The following is a 25,427-nucleotide window of genomic DNA, read 5'->3' on the forward strand; positions in this document are numbered from 1 at the left end:
GCGTGTGTGTAATTTTCTCACTTATTGCACTTTTGTGTTTGTGTTTTCATCGGTGCATTTAGCGAGGCGTGTGTGTTTCTATGATTTTATGTTTGTGTGTGTGTGTGTGTGTGTGTGTGCGTATATGCATGTCAACAGGCGTGTTATCCCATCAGCTGACTTCAAACTTCATGACCTCACCTCTCCACATCCCCTCCTCCCCGTCGTCCAAACCACACAGGAACAACCACGACAACCCGAAATTACCCATGTCGAAACAATGACCGTTCTATTTATAAGTTCACCGCCTTGCCTTTTGTATTGGCTGACACCACTTCACATGTGCCCACACACACACACACACACACACACACACACACACACACACACACACACACACACACACACACACACACACAAACTCACATGCACACGCACACATATCAGTCATGGCTGGTGGTGACTAGGTTAGGGATAGCCCTGGTTTCCCTTACCCTGCCACGTTGCAGCAGATCTGTAGATTTGCCCGGCTTTGATGTATACTTTGTGGGTAATTAGTGAGAACTGGGTCAGCACAGGGCAAGAAAGCAAAACCCTGTTGTTCTTCTCGTGGGTGGATGGCAGGGAGGTGGTTGGATGGGGTGGAGGAGGAGGGACGATGGTGTCGGGAGGTTAAAAGGCTGTCAAATATCAGTTCAAGTTTACATGTGAGACGTTTTCTTTTTGCTGCATTAAGGTTAAAGCAAATAATTGCTGCTGTCTCTCTTCACTTTATAAATGATTTCAACATGGGATTGTGTTCTGCAGCTTTTTATCACGTTAGATTAATAATTAGTTAATTGTCTTAAAAACTGGTTTATCAAATGAGATAGGCAGTGTAGTTTAACTAAACACATGCTTGCCATGAGCCATTCTAAGACAAATAGAAGCGGCTGAATTGATCCCCATTAAGTGAAGGTCTACTGTTCTCAAATGCCAAATTACTCAGTGTTTATGGTTTTCATATTCAAATCTACCACAGTTCAAAATTAAATTAATATCATCGTTATAATTATATATTACTCGATTGTTTATAACGAATATACTCGAGACAAATTATACTATATACTGATACTATTTATTAAATTAATTTGAAAACTTCATTAAAACTTAATAAGAACTTTATTTAGGCTTGATGAGCTGGCCTGTTGGAGCAGTTGTCTCTCTACAATAATGATGTATTTCTTGACTGATAAAAGAAAAGTGGGATATAATTCTTACTGTACATATAGAAATGTATAATGTCTCCAACAATCTTATTTAGTCACTATGATTCGGACCTGCGTAAAACACAGCTGGCAAAACAAGTGAGATAATGTTGCTGTATAAGAGATTTACATTTGTTTTCTTTTTACTTTTATTCCCATTGATGAATGAAATGGTGGAACCTAGGAGAGGTTAATATGTGAAATATTATCCATTATCCAGACAGCTGTCAATAGCATAAATTAAGCCTATAGAATAGTCACAATATTAATTCCTGATTGACCGAGTTTGACAAATGATGATGATGTGTACAGTATATCACGACCAAACTCAATCATGATGGGTTGAGTGGTAATTTCTGAAACACACACACACACACACACACACACGTACACACACACGTACACACATGTCATCTATTGGAAAATGCCGTTTGTAATTTTACCAGTCAAAATCCATTTAAACTTCACATGGGCCCCTTAAACACGTTGATTTACGACACTAGCGTTGACTATAATCAAGACAACCACCTGTAAACATGGGCAGATCATTAGGAGACCCTTTAGCACAATGTAAATCCCACGCAGGGATGATTTATTGGCAGTGTGTGGAGGTGTCGGAGGAGCAGGGCGGCTACCTGTGTATTTTACTGCCATTACAGCATTGTGTGAAAGTAAACAAAACAGTGGCGATGGGAGCTGGAGAACAACAGCTCTGGCAGCAGGACACTGATTGGGATGTTGATGTTGATCGTCCCTAACTGGCCTCTTGCCCTTCCTGCTGTGGCCCCTGGCTTGTCCCCGACAGATACCTTAGGTCATTTCCCATGCGCGTCAACGCACACAGATATACACTCTTCCCTGTGAGTGTTTACAGACACATGCTGATTCCTATTAATCTGCTTCTTGTCGGGACAGGGTGGAGGGAGGGTCCTGTGGGTTTGTGTTGGACTGGGAAGCAGCTGAAGGTGGGTAAAACATTCACACACAACCTGAAAGCCCCCTCTGACAGATTGCACCAGGCCTGGACTTCTTTTTACACTGAGCAGATGTGGTCTCCCACTTGTTTTCCTTAGTAATTATCCCTCATTAAGTGAAAGCATGTGCCAATCAAACTGCTTGGAGAGTGAGAGCAGGGCCTGGGCCAGGGCAGAGAGAGCGAGAGAGGGAGGGAGGGAGGTGGAGAGACCTATAGCCTCATCTCCACAGCTTTTGAAAGCAAAGTGTCATTTCAGAGTCATTACTAGATTAAAGGCAAGCCTTGCCGTGGCGCGAGAGCTGCAACACTAGCATTATTATGGCTCATTTGACTCTTTAGTGGTTACCAATTTGATGATTATCACATTTAACACTTGCCATGTTCAATTATAGCTTAATGCCATGGAGACTTTTCAATCTTAAAATGTTTTTCTGCCGTCATTATCTCCATTACCATCAAGGCATTTATTTGATGTTAAATGTGAACATGTCATCAGTATTACACTTAGTTGATATTGAATAGGGCCTTTTTCGTTTGTAAATATATTTATATATGTATCTATACTTACTTCCTGTAATGTGAAAGCGTTGCTATTTTTGTCTTAGTAAAAAAACAACTGTTAAGTCTTAACACAGGTTTTGGTTTATCGGTCCATTTATCATTTTATTAGTTTTGGTTTGGTTGTTTTAACATCGATTTTTTTATTTTATTTTTTTTATTCAAATGCAGCCACTCTCCAGAATCTCACCAAAGATCATTGCACATTAAAAATTTGCGAAAAATAAAAAGGGCTACAATGTGAGTGACTTAAAAACATTGGACTTCTTTGACAGGTGGCACCGCGATGCTCGTCATTCTGTTTCTGTTTGATTGTTCTGATTGGTGGAAGGAAATTCTTTGTTAAAACACGAGTCAAATGAAGTTGATAAAGTGATAGTACCTTGACTCATTTTGTGCCCTCTAGTGGGCACACAAAGCCTAATGCAGCTTTAAATCCGCCACAACTTCCCTAATACATTCCCTATCTCATATATATATATATATAAATATGATCTTAATTATGAATTGTGATTGGAAACATGGGGAAAGGGAACCTCAATTCCTGAAAACCTTTTTATGCAAACTGTCAGACGTGAGTAAAAACCTTAGAGTTACTGATTTTAAATTCCCTGATAGAAAATGATGGATGGAATAGATTTGATTTTTTCATGTGTCCCACCATGCATTTCAGACAGTGACAAAAACACAAGTGATCCTCAAAACAAAAGGGGGGCGCTGGAGGAAAGAGACAAGTCTCCTCCAAAAAAGAAAAGAGAAAAAGCAAAAAAGAAACGAAGATATATGAAGTCTTCATGTCGATGAACTACCATTCATTTTCACTTTGAAGTCCTGCGAACCGTAGTGAAGTGTGATTGCATGTGACAGTTGCAGAGTCTGCCGGTTTATCATGATGGATACACCCTGCCACCATGGTGGTGCTGTAGCACACATGTACGCACATGCACACGCTCATGTACGCACGCACAGATACAAAGACACACAGAAGTGGGTATATGTACACCAACACAGACATTGAACCACACATACGACCTGAATCTTACACTTTCAAACTCGCATGCAAAGAAAAGTTCATTTCAGGCGCTCGTTCAAATTGTACGTTTTCGTAAGTTTCAGGACATTTTTCTTTCTGTTCTGTCGTTTACATTTCAGTTTAAAAGTTTTCTATATTATTTTCATTTCATTTCATTTTAGGAAGCTTATTGATTTACTTACATTTAGATTTTTTTGTTTTGTTTTGAAGGTAGAACGTGTTTTGGGGGGTAATTTTGACTTGAAAAGCTACAAGACAGAAACAGATGCTCCTGCATTGTGAGTATATTAAGCGATAAAAGGGGTTAATCGTTCTGCCTTCAGTTATCTATTAACATTTCAATGACAGGTTTACTGAATATAAAAAATGATTACCACTCACATTTAGAAATCATTTTTGATTAAAGTGCATCATAACTTAATAGCTATATCCTAACATTTACAAGATTACAGATACAGCACACTAATGTATCACGAGACTCACCCATTCACATTCACACCACTAAATAAGCAAAATATACTTTCTGTATCTTTCTCTCGCTCTCTCTCTCTCTCTCTCTCTCTCTCTCTCTCTCTCTCTCTCTCTCTCTCTCTCTCTCTCTCTCTCTCTCACATCTTCATGGACACACATCACACACACACTTCTTGATCTTGACACATGCCATTAACCTCAGCTCGACTCACCTCAGCTGGGAAACAAGAGAGCATCCGATAATGGTAGCTGGAGCAATCTTTTTCCTGTTTTGTACCCAAAAGCAACTTGTTCAGACTTTGCATATTGCATCCATTTGTCATTGTTAGTCAAGGGCACTGCAACACAGTCTTGTCAGCGGTGCAATTTTAGGTGTTCTGTTCAAACGTTACTGTGCATGCGTATACGGTGTGTGTTTGTGTGTGCACATGTATCTGTCAGGTAATTTTGAATTTGTTTTTCATGGCTACGAATGTATGCATATGAATAACTGGACACACTGGCTCAAAAACAATAAACCAAGGGTAAGCATCCCATTGTTCCCCGAGCAAAGCTTACACTCTTTATGCAAAAGACATCGTGCCACCTATTTGTCTCCACAGGTTAGGAACATTTGCATTGCAACATTTGAAGCTGAGGCTCTGTTGGCATATACTGTAGGTAGCATAGGGACACATTTCTTACCATCACACAAATCTGAATTTGATTCCTTGAAACTGTACCTTTGTCTAGATTGTGCATTCTTAATAATGTAAGTGTTTGCAGGTAGGAAGCCAGTGAAGCCAATGGTTTCTTGCGGGGGGGATAGTATGCTTCCCACTGCAGCTCCTCACTGCCACGTGAAAAAGCACGGTTAGCAACACCATAAGTCACAAAGACAGCACATTTCTGTCTACAGCCTCCCGTCATAGCGTCAGTGGCCGGCTAGCAGCTGTCTGTTATTATTCAGAACTCCCCTTAAACTCCCAAATGAATAACCTCACATCAAAAGCGTCATCAACTTCATCTGAGTTATCCTTGTCCCTCGATCCTCTCCCTCTCTTTCATGCTGTTTTGAAGCTACATTGGTTATTTGTTTACCCTTTGCTGGCTACCTGCCATGTGCATGCCGCTGTGTGCAAAAATATACAAATGAAAGTTGTCATAAATTATGTCATTTGTGCACACTGATGATCAATTTAGCGTGAACATTGCCTATTGCATATTATGAAAACATGATCTCAAGCATTTTAAATGGTCATTTGTAATTGGGAAAAGTTCGACTTGTCCACCTTGCTTGCTTGGGATGACGTCATTGTAACCAGTTGACCGGATTGATTCTTGTTTAACATGGCTTAGGTTAATTATGGATTTTGTATGCTGCAAATATACAGCATGGTGTAAGTGTGTATCAGGCTAGAAGTGTTTCTGGATCAATTTATATTAAGACATCTGAATTTTGTATTGTATTGTATAAATATCTGTGTGTATATACACTGACTATATATGTACCAGGGGTCACTAACAGGCGGGCCGCGGTCCGAGTCTGGACCCAGACGCCGACCTATCCGGACCCGGACCATCAATAATTTTCTATTTTAACCGGCGCAGCTTTTCTCGTTTTTACGGCACTGGTTTAGCGGTTCAGGAAACTCACAGACCAATTACATGCGAGTTAAGCCATCTCACGTGATGCTACTCAGCCAATCAAATCTGTGCATTCCAGGTGGCAAACATTGCGACTCTGAATACAGACAGATGAGAGGCGAGTGACAGACAGAAAGACGAGTTAGCGATACAGGAAGAGAAGACGGAGAAAGGGAGAGAAACACAGACGAAGAGACGAGTGAGCGGCAGACAGGGAGAGAACAATAACTACTCATGGCGCTCTCCAAGAAGAGAGAAGTCAACAGAGCTTTCAACCCAGAATGGACTCATTCATGTTTATCCTTCCCACTGGGAGCACAAAACCAGCATCTCATATGTACACAAATAAGCACTCAGAACTCAATGTGATTTGGATTTGTGACAAAATAAAGCAAACATGCCACCTGTCAGCATCATCAGCCACAGAGAACAGTTTAACCCAGGATGAGCTAGCCTGGGTTAAACTGTTCAATTGTTAAGATGTGTTGAGACTGATTTATTCTAACATTGGTTGAGAGTTAAATCACAATGTGAAACAGTTAAAGAAAAAGGGAAACTCAAGCTGCTGCTACACTTTATTTTATTTTTCTAAGATTAAGCACTTTAATTTAAGATGCACAATTTTTCAAAAGCTATTTTATTTATTTTCTTAATTTTATTTTTAAATGCAGCCCGAGAAGACCATTATACATATCTACAGTATTATATATATATCTGTATAGTTCAATGTTAGGTGACAATAAATATTGTCTAAATGTTTTAAATTGTACTTTGTTTATTAGATTTGACAGTCAGATGTTTATTACGTGCAGACATTGATACTAGGCTGCTTCAATATATCTCACACTAATTCATAACGCACGTTAGACATGATGATGCTCCGGACCTTTGCTCGCGGAAATTTTCTCTTAACTGGACCTCTTAGAATTTTAGTTGAATACCCCTGATCTATACAGTACATGTGTGTGCATGCATGTGCGTCTCCATGTGTACACTTCCTAGCAACTAAACTCTGTCCTCAGCTGCTGCTTCTCAGGGATTTTTCTCTTCCACCATTTTCTTCCTGTCTTGTCAGTGGAAAACTACGCAATTAGAAAACACCCTCGGAGATTGACAGTGGGATCACATACAATTTGACAAGGGGGCGCCACAGAAAGGCCCGTTGGATACATAAGTATTTTTAATTAAACAGCGTGCTAACCCCTAACCAGTTCAAAGACTCCTGCTTTGACCCATGTGTTAAAAGTTTGTATCAGTTTTCCATGGCTGTGTTTTGCTTGGCGCCTAAGACACGCAATCCTAAATTGTCTTGTTTAAAAGCTAGTTTGTTTACAGTTCACTCTCTTTCTCGTGCTCTCTTTACCACCCTCCCATTACATTACCACATGTGTGCAGTGTGATCAGGTTCAGGGCGTAGTTACCCTCTCCCAACAGGCCCGGTTTGTGTAAACGCTTCAGAATTGAGTAAATTTTAAAGAAAAAAAAGAGTTTCAAAAAATCGTGTGTATTAGCAAATGGAAAGATCGGCTACACAAGTCAACCCCTTCATTCCCCCGTCATTCTGGTTTATTTAAACGTTAAAACAAGTAAAATGAAGTGCTCATCTGTTACTTGGGCGCTTCATCAATAACATTTGTCCGTCTGATGTAAAATCGATATGACATACACTGACACAATGCCAGAGCAATGGCAAATGTGCCATCATTTGTCATCGACTGGCAATAAAGATATGTCAGAATTGATTTTAGCCCATTTTTCCCCCTCTCTGTCTCTATCTCTCTCTCTTTCTCCCCTCTCTCTGCCCTGCTCTTTTGCAGTAGCGCTAATAGAAAAAAATAAATGAATGTTATTATGACTGAGACATGGTCAGCCTTGCCAAACTCAATTAATATTGGAGCAAGGGGCTGTAATGATTTGAGGGCCTGTGTGTTATGTTTTCATTGAAATGCCCTGCTAGAGTTAAAAAAAGAAAAGAAGAGGGATAGATGGATGGATGTTTGAGTGGGTGTGTTCTCTGGGGAGAAAGGTTTTGTTTTGGCCAACGCTCGATATAGATGTTTTTAACAGACTTACAAACTATTCCTTGTTTTATTTCTTCTTTTTATACTTTTTCCTCTTAATTCCATTTCAGGGTTAGCTGCCAGAGTGTTTTGTGCTCCTCCATGAAATTTTTTTAAACCTTGGATTGATAGAGTTTATGGATCCTTAAATCATGTTCAAACCGGAGGGGAAATGCCCAGTAAGTTGTGTTTGTATGTTCGTCGTCAGGTGGCGTGGCTCTTTTCTTTTTTCTTTTTTTTTTGGGATGTTTTATTTTAATTGAAGATTTTGAAGTAATTGATTTTTTATTGTATTGTGCTATTATGTTCAGTGACATACTGCACTGGTGGCCAGTTTCATTCAACCCTTGGTCAAACTGACATCACTGATAGAAATTCTCTTTAAATATGTTTGATTTATTTTAAAAGCATTAGATGATATATTAGTATTTTTTCATATTAAATAACTTGATACATTTAATTTAAACCTCAACAATAAAATCAAAAACAAGATGAACGTCAGATTAATAAAATGTCAATTGCAATGCAAATACTGTAAACAGCACCAAGAGTGAGCCTTACAAATCATTACCTGTGTGCATTGTGTACAACTTATGCTTTTATGGACATTTCTGGCGATGCTTTTTTTCCCCCTTGTTCATGCACTTTCTGTACAGTTTCATCATGTGGTATACCTACAGTATATGCGTGTGTGTGTTACTCTCTGTGTCCACTGTGTGTATGTTTGTGTGTCAGATTTGCCATCGCGGTTTGTTGCCGCTGGGTTGTGTGTACCCAAGTTGCGCCGGTGGTAGCGAGCAACATCTGTTTCGGGGTTGTTGTTCCTCTTGGCTGCTTTTCAATTGGATTTCCTCAAGCAGGGCCAAAAGCTGTCACCTCTGCCAGGCTCTGTTAGCAATCACTGCCGGCCCCTATATTAAGTAGGTGGTTCAGGGCTAAGCTAATAACTCTCCCTCCTCTCCTGAGCCATCACACACCAGTACTGGTGTTGCTGCCGGCCTCATTGTGTGCCTGTTTGTGTGTGTGTGAGTGTGTGTGTGTGTGTGTGTGTGTGTGTGTGTGTGTGTGTGTGTGTGTGTGTGTGTGTGTGTGTGAACACTCGGTTTTCCCCTTTAGCTATACACCCTGTGGAGGCAGGCTTACTTGGGGGTCCCCTCCTCAATGTGACAGCCCAACTGACTGACTGGATGTGTGTGTGTGTGTGTGTGTGTGTGTGTGTGTGTGTGTGTGTGTGTGTGTGTGGGAAAGAAACAGGGAGAGTCCTAATAGCTCTTCTCCAAGAATGACTGATCCGCTTTTCCTAATAATGTACAACAGGACGGAAACAGGAAGAAAACTTTGACCCCATCCCCACCCTCATACACAAACTATATTCTGTAATGCATCGTTGTGAAGCGAACCGAATAAAGACTTTAATGATACAGGATGGACACTAGGGCCTGTGCATTGTTTTGCATTTTAAACTTTTGAAGTATTAGGAATCAAATTAGACATATATTAAAGATTAAGTTGCAGTTTGACTATAGAAACGAGGATTTATAGCATTCCTTGTTGCACAAATAATGAACACAGCATTTTTCGCATGGGTTAATTATACAGTCATTTATAATGTATAATATACAATATATCCGTGTAAAAAGACCACAGCTGCACTTATCCATTATTATGCATGTTCATATTTACTTGAACAGCATTTTTACTTGAATGTTTATTTGGTCAATCATGACTTCAATGATGTTCATGATGTCATCTGGACTTTTTTTCAAACCTGTTGACAGAATAAAAAGTTGCATTGAATTTTTCTCAGTTTGGTTTGTATTTAGTTTTTCCACCGAAAACATCAAACTGTCTTGACTCCCGCTTGAGTTGAGCAAAGCTTCGCTGGGTGTTACAAAGCTTTTATTGGGAGGTGTTTACCTCATCAAACTGACAGAGTGACAGGCTGCCCCTCCACCAGCCTGTCTGTCTGCCTTCATGTCTTATTGCCAGCTTCTCTGGCCAGCTGGAGCAGTTACACAGAGCTGGATTTGAACTGAGGACCTGCAAAGTATCAACTCCCTGTTTCACAGCTTTGACAGACACTTTGATTTGACATGCCATGAGCAGTTAAAGTGAAAGTTATGTATACATGTTAATTAAACTGTTTATGCGTGGAGGGGTCAGAGACATTAGCAAGCCCAAGCGCAGAAGTGTGAATTTCTTTCCCCCCCCCCCCCCCCCGCCCACCATCACAGCGTTTTAACCTCTTCTGTCTCTCATTTCCGTAATGATTACCAGGTGTGAGGGGAGAATTTTTCCTCCCCTTTTTTTTTGCCAAGTGGGGATGCAGATAGCTCTATTTGTGAAAAGTGTCTCTGTGTGTTTGAATTTAGGTTGGGATATTTGACGTTGGGTTCAACTTGTTCAAATAGCTCTCATTTTTTGGCATTGGGGGACACTGAAGCCTGGAATTCTCTAAAAGGATATGGAGGTTGCGGTCTTCAGCCACTTATGAGAAAGCTGTCGGCCCAATTGAAAGATTGTATTTGTGAAAAGTATATCTATTTAGATTTTTGATGTAGAGTTAGACAAGTATAAAATCATTTTTGACATTGAGCAATGGCACTGACGTTCTCCCAAAAACTGTGTGGAACATGTGGTTTACAAAAACTCTCACGAAAGTAACGAAACACAGCTATGTAATTTATGAAAGGGTTTATTTAGACATGGAATGCTCAGATGGAGTGAAACTCTTTACTTTATGCCATACCAGTAAAGGAACGATTCTTCAAAACATGTTTTTTAGTTTTAGTGCTTGCCCTAGAGCAGGGGTGTCAAACTTATTTTAATTCATGGGCCACATAAAGCACAATTTGATCTCAAGTGGGCCGGACCAATAAAATCATAGCATAATAATCTATAAATAATGACGACTCCAAAAAAAAAAAATGTTCAAATTTATTGAACTATCTTTTTACAAAACATTCTAAACCTGAAATTTCTTAAGAAAAAAAGGTGCAATTTCAACAATATTGTGCCTCAGTTTATCATTTACACATGTGCATTACAACTTACTGATCACAGCGTATCTACAAAGGCACAACACATTTTGCCAGAGGTATCTGGAACAGTATTTTACTTTATGATCAAAACAACACATTTTTACACTTTGCAAAGTCATCCCGCGGGCCGGACTGGACCCTCTGGCGGGCCGGTTTTGGCCCCCGGGCCGCATGTTTGACACCCCTGCCCTAGAGCAACTTAATTTACGACATGATAAACTTGCCTAAGTTTCTTTGCCGTTGTATGTTTGTAAATGTGGAATTTATTTCCCCCTAACAGTCGATGTAAAGCTTGAGGTTTACCATGCCTGTCTTTTTGAAAGTTTACACCTATTTACTTTAAATCATATAGATGTTTTTTTTTAATGGCTAAACCGAATCCTAATGAGGATGAGGCCAAAGTCACACAGCTATGGGGACATGGAAAGTAAACTTTGAGCAGTAACCGTAGAGGTGGCTGGTCACAAAACACTGAAGGCCTGTAAATAATGTAACTAGAGACTTGTTTTGAGATCCATATTTGGAAATAAATGCATTTCTGGCAAAAGCACCATGGATACATTACCGAACAGGCCAACGTGTACCAAACATAAGGGCCCAAGGGATGAGTGGTCCCCAAAGCCAGAATCCCTGGTTTAAGTGGTTTTATTAACATTCCTTGTTGGAGAGTCTAAAGGCTCAGTCAACTTTAGAAAATAACCTCCAGTTACCCTTCCTGCACTACTGGATTGCCATTGAAGATATGTTATTGGATGTGACCATACATGGGTACAAGCCCGACATAAGTGTAATGTTTATTTTGATAAATGGAACTGATGAAATGATTATATTGCATTTTAGTCATTAGAGTGACTAATATAGATTATTTGGCAAACCAAGGGATCAGTTTTTACATGATTATATTAAACACTTGTCTCTGAGTCTGAGTAAAAGTTACCACAGGAAGTAGCCACCTGCGGCCATTACGGCAAACTGTATTGGCTAACTGGAGGCTGGCACAGCTGGCCCCTACGTACATGTACAGCATATCGTTTTGCACAAGGAAAGACGCCAGGTTGAAATAAACTGGAATCATCCTCAAACATTTATTGTACTTGCCTTAAACCCCCCCCCCCCCCCCCCCCCCCCCCCAAATAAAAAAATGCACAAAAGTCATTATACCTCTTAATATTTTATACCTCATGTTAACTTTTTGTTTCCCCCTCATACAAAAAGGAGCGCTAACCTGACAGGAGCAATATATTCAAAGAAAAAAAGAGAAAGCTGCCCTGCCAGTCGCTCTCTCCTTGCCAAGACACTGCCCTCCCTCCTTAATCATAGTTTTCATATCTTTACATTGAAAATTTGTTTCCCAAGGACAATATCATAAACTTGCTGGATTCTGAGATTTTTACCTGCCAGCGCTGCGATCCCTAACTTTACACATTTAGGAGGTTGGTGTAGAGGAAATAGGGGTGCGGAAAGGTAAGGGAGGGGGGTATATACAGAGGCTCCGTTCACTGACAATGTGTTGTCCTTTGTAACACAGCAAGAAAGGTGGAGTGAATAACACTGTTGATGTGCATTTCATTGGTACTGCAGTAGAGCGTCAGTGGGAGCACGTACAATATAAAGCAGGGCAGGTGAGCTCCCCAAATTAAATGAATGAATTGATTAAATAATTAATTAAATTAATTTCTGATGATTGTTATACTAATAAGAAGATGGGACATTTTTTACATAGAGCCACTATATTGTGTTCACTGTCAATATAAGGGCTATACTGTATATGTGCTGTGGAAGCTTGGGGCTGATGAATGGGCTTTTGTTAGGATCGATCAATGCACAGCAGAGCTTGTTGTGCAGGTTTGTGTGCTTCATATTCAAAAGTGAAGTTAGCCCTGACACTTTCTCTGCCAGAGCATATTGCTGTCACCTTATTTCTCTCTCTTTATCACATGTGACTATAGTTATACTGTATGAGGAGACCCCATGTGATTAAACTATGTATTAACCACTGACATTTGCTGAAATTAGTTTAACACACAGTTTTCCAGCAATACTTGTACACAATGTTTGCAGAACCTTCATTATAGCAGGGTTATTGAATTCATGTTTGTATAAATAGAAGACGGTAGAATAAGTTATGTACACACACCTGATAAAAAAAAAATATATATATATATATACATATTCTGGATTTTGTTATTTTTATATATTCTATTTTTTTGGCAGATTAAAATGGCGTTTGGTGTTTTGTAGGTATTACGAAAAACACATTTAATTTTGTTGTACGTGAAGTGTGCTTAAAAATAAGTTCTAACTTTACATCAGTGGTTAGAAATAGATACTATATGCTGCTCATTCATTATATGTTGGTTTGGTGTATTCTGACAAGTACTTCCATCAACAGCCTTGTTTTCTGTGGAAAGTATCCTTCAGATAAACACTGAACTCCTTCAGACTCATTTACTTGGTCTCCTTATAACATTATATGAGTAACTATATGAAAGGCCTCCAATCAGTTCTGCTATCTGGCAACCTAATAGTACATGAGCTGTCAATCTAAATAGACAGGATATAAGAACCTCGCTATTAACTTTTGACATTTGAGGAAAGTAAGCCTTTTAATTCAGGTTTTGCGATTTCACATATACAGCATTGAAACTATTAAATAGACACATTTACAACACTGAGATAAAGCTTTTATTAGTACCTACTAGTAGTGGTTGGTGGATCGCCCAAAACATTTAATGCACTCAGTTGATGCTTTTAGAAAAAGTGAGTTACAAGGACAGCAGAGGAAGAACATGGTAAACTTCCAAGAGAAGGTTGTAAACACTACAAACAGCCAGTAAGACAAGAGTAAGAACCACATCCCCCTGGTTTGAGTGAATTAACTCACAGTTCTTTTAAGTAAATCGATCTCTTTGATTTGTTCTCTCTGCTTTTCTCATTCAAACAAATGCTACATGTATTTTCTGTCTCGCATTGCAGCATGGTACATAACTCTGGGGTAATAATGTTTTCGGGCAAACACAGTGTTTGTTGGCTTTAACTTTTTAAACATACAATTGTTCACTAATTAGCTGGATGCTCATTAATTTATGCTCCCCTGTTTGATGTACAGTATAGCAATACTTTGAAAGCAACTGCATTCATTCTTTGCATAAATTTGTAGCATTTGCCGCTGAGTTCAAAAGAAACAAGACTGGGTTTAGAAAAGCACACATGCATTTAAATAATGCGCCCCATTTCTGTCTCTGTTTGTTTTTAGTGGGAATATTAATGAATTAACATTTTAAACAATCCATCATTATTGTTGTGCTGCCACTTATTTTTAACTCAATTATATTTTAATAGATCATTTTTCCTAATGTGCACAGTATGTTCTCCCCACTTTGTTCACTACACAACAAAAGATTAATTACACATAAGAGGAATGATCAAAAACATGATAATCAAATTGCAACAATAAGTTGGAAATTGCAATTCTAATGCAATACAATAGGGTATGTGTTGCAAATGAACCACCCACTGTCTGTTATTGTATGTGTGCGCTTGTGAACATGCATGTGTTTGTGAGTATATGACAACAGCAGTATGTTACAATGCACTGTATACAATATTTGCTTGTGTTTCTTTTCTTTCTTTTTTTTATCAATATACATTATAGGTTCAAGGATAAAAAATAAATAATCCTATTTGCCTTTGCAGTGGCCTTACTCCATTGTAAAAACCTGTTTATTAATCTAAAGAATAACAATTAAACTCTATTGGTAGCACTGTATTTATCAGGATGCCTTTGTAAGACCTTGTTTGTGCTATGTAGTTGTGTGTGCCTTTTACATTCTTCAATGGATCATTTTAAAATGTACTCTAAATGTAATTATGCCAGTCAGTGGCCTGTAGCTGACTCAACAATAACATCACATTGTAACAGCAGAGGAGTCAGTTAACAGTTGGAAATTGGAACAAAGATGATAGCATGCCATTTAACAGATAATATGTCCTCTTGTCCACACAAATGAATAATACCAGCTTTGGCATTGATAGTTTTAGCAGGAGAAAAGGGCTTTTGTAACCTTTTTCAGGCAAAGCTATTTGTTACATGGTGATCGTTTTTTTATTCTTTTTTGAGCCACTGTGGCTTATGAGGAAGAGTGGACGCCCACTAATCAGACGGTCGGTAGATGGCTCCCTGGCCCCTGCAGTCTACATGTCCAAGTGTCCTTGGGCAAGATACTGAACCCTAAATTGCTCCCAATGGCTGAGCCATTGGTGTCTGAGTGTGTGTCAATGTTTATCGCTCCTGATGAGAAGGTGGCACCTTGTATGGTAGCCTCTGCCACCAGTGTATGAAAGTGTGTGTGTGAATGGCTAAGACCAAAAACGCACTATATAAATGCAATCCATTAAGCATTTATCATGGTAGTACCATCCTCTATCCCTGAATGTTGAGAACTGTGGCTTACTGAGTATAAATCAGAAGATGACTTTTGAAAGCCAGAAATGTTGCAGTACTTGTTAAACGCCTCATGGTCATATTGTACTTTATCTTAAATTAATCACATTCTGTACTGTATTAGGTTGTAACCAACATTACATGCAATTGAAAGTAAGAAGTGTAGAGATACGATCGCCGGTCTCAGCTTGGGATCCCTTGTTATGCCTGTTGTCTTCAGCATGTCAGAGACCAGCGGAATTGTCAGTTTAAAGAGGATGGATGTCCCAAAATGTCACCTGACAGCCCGACAGACAGGGCAATTCAGTCCCTGGAGGACAGGAGAGCAGCCGGTAGGAGGTGAATGGGCAGTAGCTTGGGCTAGAGGTCGTCACCGTTGCTATCGTCAGCCTGTCACTCTGAATGGGCCCCAAATCATGTTGTCAATGGTGATGCATCGAGATCTCCCTCTGGCAAAAATTGGATGCTCCAAACTTGACTTGATTGATGCGTTGACCAGGTTGTGCTTGCCTGTCCTCAGGATGTGTCCTTACCTTCGTTTAAAGATAAAGCAACACAGACACACTCTGAGCAGTGAAAGGGGAGAGATGTACTTTTCAAAATGTTTGTGTGTTAGCTAGACCTGTGGACGTATTGTTTGCTAGTCAAAGAATCTACTTTATCTATTAGCCTTGAAATTTATAGGATTTCACCTGCCTTTTCATTTTTCTCGGTACATCTTTTGTGGCACAGTTCAATCGTTGCTCTAAGAATGTTGTTTTCACTGTTTCCATTGAGCTAACAGTATTACATTATGGCTTGAAGGCGAATGCACAGCTTGTACATTCAATGGATTGGAATGAAAAATAGCTGTTTTTCTGTGACCAAAAGTGCAGCCTTTATACATCCAAGGGCATGGCATTCTTTGACCATGGGTACTAGCCGTGGAGTTTTGTGAACATGAAATATCTTCTTTTATGTGTCATTTTTTTCATTATGCTCCCTCTGTCTCTCTTTTTTGTCCGCTTTCCTCCAATGGTTTTCCTTGATGGTCTCGTCTGTCTTTGTTCGTACTGTCTTTGTTTCCTCATAATTTATGGCCACTTGTGTCTGTTGCATATTTTTATAAATGCATAAACTTTGTGTGTGTATGTACTCTGCGTTATCTGTGTGTTTATTGGTAAGCAATCGTCTATATGTGTTTCAGTGTCTAAGAACATAGAACCGAACACAGGCACTAAAGAATTTCTATTTCGATAAAGATATGTGGAACCTTGGGTTTGAGCCTTTGATGGCTCAGTGGGGGCTGGAATGAGGAGCTTGAGTATTGTAGACGAAACAAATACAAACTGAGCCTTGCGGAGGTGGCCCAATTTGGGCTCTTTCAAGTCCTGCTTCTTCTCTTGTTATTTTACACTAGCCAGGAAAGATTATGACTCAACCTAACTCGTACATGTCGCTCCACTCATTACTTTCCGTCTTTTGTGTTTTACTAGAGGATAAGAGAGAAAGCAACTGTAACAACTTTGTCCTCCTCTCTCTCTCTCTCTCTCTCTCTCTCTCTCTCTCTCTCTCTCTCTCTCTCTCTCTCTCTCTCTCTCTCTCTCTCTCTTTCTTTGTCTGTGTTTGCAGGGCCTGTTCATCTTCCTGATATATGGGGTGTACAACACAGAGGTAAGTCTGCATTGTGTCTCAAGGCTGTCGGAGTGAATGAGAGAAATGACAAGTTTCTGATGGGCTCCTTGCTTAAAAGCTGTGTGGGTGGGGTGTGACAGTACGAGTGTGTATGTGTGCGAACGTGTCTGTGGATAGGAGGAGGGATGGGAAGGAGGGGAGGGGACATCGTTTCCACGCGAGCGTCCCACTGCCCTTCATGCTTGGACTAACTTATATGCATCCGAGTCCGACCATTAAACACTGACACGCCGCAGTTCTCAGCCACTCATTCCTCACCCACATTGGCTAATATTTCACTGCCTCTTTAAGTTTTTAAACTCACGGCCCTCCATTTAGCATCCTGACAAAGCTGCTGGCCAGAGCTTCGCAGGGCCCCAAGCATTAACCAAAGTACAAAAAAACAGAAACAATATGCAACCAACAATATGCAATGAAGGAGGACATATTGTATTGAGATGCTGCTTTATTACCATTTAGATACGCCGTAGCTGTGTAGGGGTGGAGGGTTTGGTTGAGTGGCGAGACGAGAGACAGAGAGATACAATTTAATGGATGAGACGCAAGTTATGAAAATCACTCTTGGTCAAATGTGGCTCCGAGTCTATGTAAATAGGGTTAACTTTAGATTCGCATGGGTGATATTGGAGCCTTTTTAAAATACAGCACTTTTTTCTGAACTTGTGGTCGATTTCTCATGTTAAGACAATTGCCATTCCAAACTTTAAGGAGAAAGTGGAAATCTAAAAAGGAAATGCCTTGTAGCACACCATTCAAAACACAAAAAAACTTATAGAAATATCTGACAAAGCATGTTATACTATATCAGAAGTCTATTTTCAAACTAGCATTTTAGCTAAACATACATGAGTTGTCCAGAGATACATGCAATATGTAATTTTACAGCAAGAAAATATATGATTTTGTAAATACAGAATGCTAGTTAATCCAATAAACTGTCTCCTCTTTGAGTGGAATAAATCCTGCTTGACGAGTCTTTAGTCCTGATAATTACCAACATACCTCATCATTTCATTTGACTCTTGTTGCTTTGACTGAATGTCCAAGGGCATAACTGTGTTACCCATCTCAAATTCAGTAATTTTTGCAATTATTTATATCTTCACATTTCTCTTCTTCTTTTTTTTCTCTGAACCCTCACCACCTTTTCAGGGAGCTCCTTTTGTTCTCCCTTAACCTCCTCGTCTTTTGTGTCTTCAGCTTGTCTAACGTGTGACACAGAGCAACGCTGACTTCAGGTTTCACCCTCCCTGACACCCGAAAGGAAATATTTGCTTGATAGAAAAATTACAAAAAAGACTGAATGTTTTTTTTCCCTGTTTCTTTCCTATAATCAGAGCGAAAGGGAAAGGCTAATCTGAGACGGAGACAGGTTCCTGTTCTGTCAGTGAAGCTAACCTGCCTTGATGCCTAGGGAGGGTAACTCCTCCTTAGATTACATTATCATACTCATAAGTCTATAGAGTGAAGAAGAAACTTTTCAAAGATGCTGTTAGTTGGGTAGAACTCATTTTCTTTTACCTTCTTAGTGTGAAGAAACTGTACTTTGATATGCTGTGGAAAGGTGTGGAATTAACTAGTGCCTCCAATAAAATACTTCATTCATGAGGCTGGTTTTCAGGCTCAATAATTACCAATATGGCTTGCTATTACACTAAAATGCAGCGTTTTAATTACTAATTACCTTACAATAGCTTTCCATTATTCATTGCAATTAGCTTTTCCTTGGTGGTCACCTTGTAATTCTATGCTTTGATGACCTTTTATTTCCATCAGCTCCAAGGATGTCGGCAGGTGTTGTCGGGTGCGTTGCTTTCATATGGTAATCGGTTAGCGCCCATTTACATGGTGTACCATGCTTTGCATCACTGCGAAACCTTGAGTGTGCGCAAAAGCCCTTAAACGCATAACGATCATCTAAAACAATGCCCTTCCCCTCATTGTCAAATGATTAATTAAGTTGTGTCATGTAATTGCCTCAGCACGCCGGCTGCTTTTGATATCAATGAAATCCCCAGGACTTACTTTCCCCATTAAATTGTGTAAAGACGGTGTCTCTCCAACATCTGCACCGTGCGAAGGCCTTCTGCGGATCTTGTCAGAAATAATGGGAGGGTTTTGGAAACATGATGCTGGTGCTGTTGATTCTGCCCTGTCACAAGGCTCAGGCTCTCTTCATTATGTGGCCCTTCAACGTTGGAGTGTATGCAAAACATCCTCTGTATACACACGCTGTCTCTGAGACTGTGTGTGTGTGTGTGTGTGAGTTTGTGTGTGTGTGTGTGTGTGTGTGTTCAGGGTGGTGTCATAATTTATAACACGCTGCGACTTAATGAAGCCATAAGCCATAATGCATATTCACTAACGTGGTGGGCTGGGCTGGGACGGGCTGTAGTGATGAGTGCCCATCCGCTACAAATTTACAGTGAGCGCTGACAATGTTCACGTACACATGCACGTACACACACACACACACACACACACACACACACACACACACACACACACACACACACACACACACACACGCACAGAGACCTTATAAGTGCCAGAGGCTTTTCATAGAAGACTTCATCCTACTTAACTGTGCTACTACTAACACACCGAGCAATTGCTGCTGTTCTGTATGTTTTATTCATTTTGATATCTCGTTCTTGTTTACAGTAACAATAATAGGAAGATGTTTCAATTTAAAATGAATAATAATGTTATTTTTTACCTTTTTATTTATTTATTTAAAAAATACCTATTACATTGTATTAGTAATGAATGAATGCAGTATTTTAGCAGGGAAATACATTCATTCATGGCTGATGCTGTGAGACAAAATATAAAAATTCTATATTTTTTAATTGAAACTATTGAATCCTATATTTGTTATATTATTTTCTACCAAAGGTACGCCTAGTAAAAGTATGTACCAAACTATGTATTAATCTATGATTGAGTGATCAGTAAAACCGTAGCAGTACATTTTTAAAGTGATTTATTTCAAGAATTTCTTTATTATTATTTTATACAACGTTTTTCGTTTTAATTAATGCTAAGTTTTACTCAATGGACTAACGACAAACTAAATTGCTAGATTATTGTCTTGTATCCTGTAATATTAATTACACAATATTTATTATTTATTATTAGTCATTAGTTACTAGTCATAACTACTTGGATGAGTTCAATTACAAAATACAATTCTTAAAATTAAAGAAAAATTGATGACATTAAATTCACCAGTTAAAGGTCATCCAAATAATTCCTGGTCTCTCTTAGCAAAGCTCTTGCTATTAACCTCCACAGTATCTCATTTTTAAAATCTCCAAATGTGTTAATAAAAATGAAACCAAAAAAAATCAAGGAGTTTAGTAAATAAGCAGGTAAATTACAAATGAAGGTTGGAGGGTTCATTTTAAAGGTATCCTGACATTGTATGCATGTACACTGTTCTCTAAAGTCTATGAAATTCTTGTCTCGTATTGTGTGTGTTAAATGAAGGTGTGCAGTACACTGTTTCATCCGGAGTGTAAAAATGTAATCTGTTCTGCTAGGGCGGTCCCTTCTCCTCCAATAGCTCCATTTGTTGGTCCCGGCGCTCTATGCTGACAGATGATAGCTTGAAGTCGTCTCCTTAGTTTGCCAGCTCTATGTGTCACTTTCAAGTCCCATTAGCCACTGGGACATACTGGAACACCCTCTCTCACACACACACTCACACACACACACACACACACACATATGCACACACACTCACACAACAGTGCCTTTAAACTAACGCTGCAAATTAGTTATTTCCCTTCCACATTCTCTTCCCCTTTCTCCATTTTACACTTTGGGTGTTTGCAGTTGTGTGCTGTGAAATATATGTTTTTTTTTATTCATTGTAAGTGTGTTTTATTGAGAGCTGTGTCAGATACATTTAACTCTTTCTCTCCATCTCTCTCGCTTTTTCTTTCAGGTTCGGAGCACGGTCAACAGGATCAAGGAGAGGAGGAAAGCGCTTAATTTTTCAGTACGTAATCCTCTATTTTCTGCTTTTCTGTGTGCGTATGTCTTTGTGCGTGTGTCTCTGATACACACTGGTGCAAAATGTTCCTTGCCCATGAAAGCTGGCCACAAAGCAACATTGTACATCTGCTAGCCTCTCACTAGTCGACAGTCCATGTTAGATGCCCTTATACATCAAACATAGACCCTCCGTAATAGCTCTCGCCGTTCCTCACTCTGCCTATTGCAGCACCTTCATCCCAGCAATGTCAAGCTCCGTGGTGGGTTACAAGTTTCTAATCCAGGACAAGCCGTCCCCTGACATTAAAGTGTCAGGCCAGTATTTATACCTTGTTGGACGCTGCTGTTTGCCTGAGGCGGTGGGATGCTGTGTGTATGTGTGAGTTTGTGTGTGCCTTGGAGGATCATACTGTAGCCTACGCAAAGCACTTAATAACTTAATAGTCTCTACCACGCACAAACAGGCACATACTACACACACACACACACACACACACACACACACACACACACACACACACACACACACACACACACACACACACACGGACAATTATAGACCCCAGCACCTTGACAAACACCCACTCTCATCATTCCACACTCCTTTGGCCCCGCCATCTGACAAACACTCACACAAAATGCATCTTGTCCCTTATGAGTAATTACATTAACTCCACTCCTCTTTGGCCAGCATCACTTTGTCCTGCCCCTCCCACTGCACCCTGACCCACACATATGTGCCTCCCAATATTCCCCGCCCTTATACACTTCAGGTCATTGAAGAAGGAATGAAACCATTTTTGACGGCAGATTGATTTTTTAAATATCAGGGTGCCCCTACTTCCTTTTGACCCCCCACCTCAGCGATGGACACTGTAAGGAAGGGAAGAAATGAAATAAATAAATAGATAAATTAATGTGTGTGTATGTGTGTGTCTCTGTGTTGGGCGGGTCGGTTAGGGAGGCCCCTTGAGGCCCCTTGCCACCAGGTGCAGTCTGATATATTGGCTGCTCATGTTATCAGTGAGGCCCCCCCATCTACCGTCATTTTTACTGCTTCCTCTCCCCTCTGGTGGTGGCAATTTTCCAATCTTGCCGGGTTCCGCTACCAGAATGCGTTTTTTAGCCATCACTGCCGCCTGACGGTTTTTAGCTAATGCTATTTTCTGCAATAAATCCTGCTTGAAATACTGTATCTACCTGTCTTTTGGTTAGATAGGAGACATTTGGCTCTAGATGACCGCACATGCCCCTATATATCCCCTTGTTGTAAAACATAGGATTGGGTATCGTTCCTTGCCGGCTGAGGGATATAGAGGCTTTGGCGATGTTACTGCATATGGGGTCATTTGAAGACAAATGGCACTTGTCAGAGATAAAGGGGTTTATATGTTGTAATATTTGCAGCGATTGAAGGGTTAACCCAATGGGATAATTTACTGCAACTGCAATTTAGGAATTTAAAGTGGTCATCAAATTAAAACGCATCATTTGAACTTTGATTTTCCCTTTTATTCCTTTGACCACCAATATTACAAGCAGCCAATAATAAACTTCCTAAGGTCATCTGATCGGTTAGATATTTTCGCATCTGTAGGATGATCGTGTGTGTCAAGCACCAGGCTGAAACAATAAGAGTCATTAACTGTTTCTAAACAGTGCACATGACATAAGATAAAAGTATGTTTTATATAACCTAGCAACATGAAAATCATTTAAATATTGTGGGAAATATTTAACTATATATTGCTCTTGGTACAGTGATATGACACCCCTCTGACCTTGATGACCTCTCATATGAATTCCACCAAACCTAATCACATACTCCCCCCTCTTAAATTCCACACTTATGTCAACCTCTTCAGCCCTCTTCCTTGTGGTAGCCCTCTACATGGGCGTGGGTCGCACGCACATCTTTTTTAGCCTCTGGGATGGGAGGGGGAGTTATACACACACACACACACATACACACACACACACACACACACACACACACACACACACACACACACACACACACACACACACACTTTGACCAGCGTTGACTGCCTCTTTGATACCAAGTATCTCCTGACCCACCCTGACCTCCCTCTTGTACACACACAGCCAGATTGCTTTGTGAAATAAAGCTGTCAGTTGCAGGACCCAAATAAAAAACACACCCCCACCCCCCAATACTCTGTGCCCCTGACACCACTGAAATATAGATATAAATTGGACGCGGATTAGTTTTTTTGATCTTGATTCAAGTTTTGACAACATATAAGCAGGTTGGTTGGAATCAGTGTTGGTGCTTGAATAAATTAATTGAATTGGAATTTAGATTTTCCCAATTGAACAGTAGAGAGTTGATGTTTCTTTTTCTTATTTCTTTGTCCGGTCACACAGAAATAGCTGTGCACTAGCTGCATGTTGTTAGGCTGGTCTGACTAAATACTTCAAATGTCGTTTATTTATGTTGCTGGTTGGAGTGACTTACAACGATGTGTAGCAGTACATCATGTATTTGTCTCTTTCCACTCGTGTGTTTATGTGTCATTCACTGAAGTTAGACCTCCACAACACACAAAAGCAGCCATAATGGTAGGCCCCAAGTGTTGAGGCATTCCTGCCTGATAGATGTGCAGTATGAAATATAAGAAGCCCTGGAGCCTGTTGAAGCCCCCAAGTCTGTTTGAGAGCTGTGCAAACAAATGGGCTTTCTGTGATTGCCATTTATTTTGGTCTGGCTGGAAGATGCGTGCGCTTGTGTGAAACAATGAGGTCTCTGAGTTAAATTCATAGAGCAGCTGCTCAGGTTTGGTCCTGGAATTTTGGAAAAAGTATACAATAGCCCGTGATATCTATGTATGTTCATTATTATTTGTGACTGCTTAATGAGATGTATATTATTGGTAATCAGAGAAAAGCATTTATCAAAAAGGTGAAATAAATCGAATGAATCCTTCTATCTGATGATTTCTTCAGCGCACACTTTATTCTCATGTGTTCTCTTTTAATACACAGAGGTTTTTTTTATAAATTGTGTTTAATGCAAAATGTAACAAATTGGGACAGATACAGAAGATAAAGTCATAATTAATTTGTATCACTATTGATTAATTAGTAAAGAATGAATGAACTTGATGTCTTTGTTCTTATCAGTCAACAGAAAAGTTGTACAGTGACTGTGTTTTCGTTTAACAGGTACAAAACCTGACAGTGATCTCCTGCAACTGACATTGCCTTCTTATTTCTTTCAGAACTGCGCCAGTTCCCGACCATCCAGCTCAGTTACCAGCTCTCGTCCTGTCAGTTTCCCACTAGGAACTAACCCAAGCCAGGAGGAGGCCACCCCTACCTACACTTGCAGCAACACCCCCGGCCTGGGGAAGGAGGAAGAGAAGACCAGAGGTGAGTGGTTGGACCAATACCATACAACCATAAGTCATTCTCATTTTGAAGGTGCAGTGATAGTGAACACTATACAGAGCCCTAGTATTTGCTGGAATCAGATTAATCTCCTGTCTACCTCACTCTAATATTCTTTTGCTCAGATTTCTTATAATACATCCATACGTCTTAACTGTGATCAACTTAATTAAAAATAGCTTCCACTGGAATCGAGCAATCCCTACTTCTAAACTTCTGTCACTGTTTGTATTACAGTTGCAGTTGGGGCTTTGGGGTTTTATGTTTTTTACTACTATCTTTAATTCACTTTTCCCGAACAGTTATTTATTCGTAGTTGAGGATTTTAACCAGCTTTCTTTGGAACTGATTTGTCACAAGATGTTTTTGCTGATTTGATTACTCAGTTGTCCTTGCTTCTCAAAAAGCACAACCAATCCAGCGTCACTTAAAAAGAACAAGATAGGCCACCCATCATGTGCTATTTTCTTTTTAAATTAGAATGAAAGATGAAATCGGAATATGTAAGAATAATCGGCTAAGTGAACTATATTGTGGGTTGTGTACCTTTTTTTCTTCTTCTTAATGTACGTCCTCTGGAAGAGTGCAGCATCTGGTGCCTTGCTTTTTGACCATTTCAGTTTAGAAGTGGTAGTTTTGCCTGTGAAGGTTTTTCATTTTCACTGTACCTCAAATGCAGCCAAACCTTTTCACTGATTAATTCAATGGACAGTTCACGTGTAGCATGTGTGTGGGTGGGTAAGCTGCACCTAATTCATCCAAACATCTACTGCATGCTTCCCACTTGATAACTTGAGTGCCAAGGACACATTGACTACTCTCACATTTTCTGAAGTAATAATGTTTTTTATAAAGACTTATTTTTTTGTATTTATACCATTTGCACAAATTCCATCTTCGTTCTC

Source organism: Cottoperca gobio, chromosome 4, assembly GCF_900634415.1.
Source record: "Cottoperca gobio chromosome 4, fCotGob3.1, whole genome shotgun sequence".
Classification (NCBI taxonomy): Eukaryota; Metazoa; Chordata; class Actinopteri; order Perciformes; family Bovichtidae; genus Cottoperca; species Cottoperca gobio.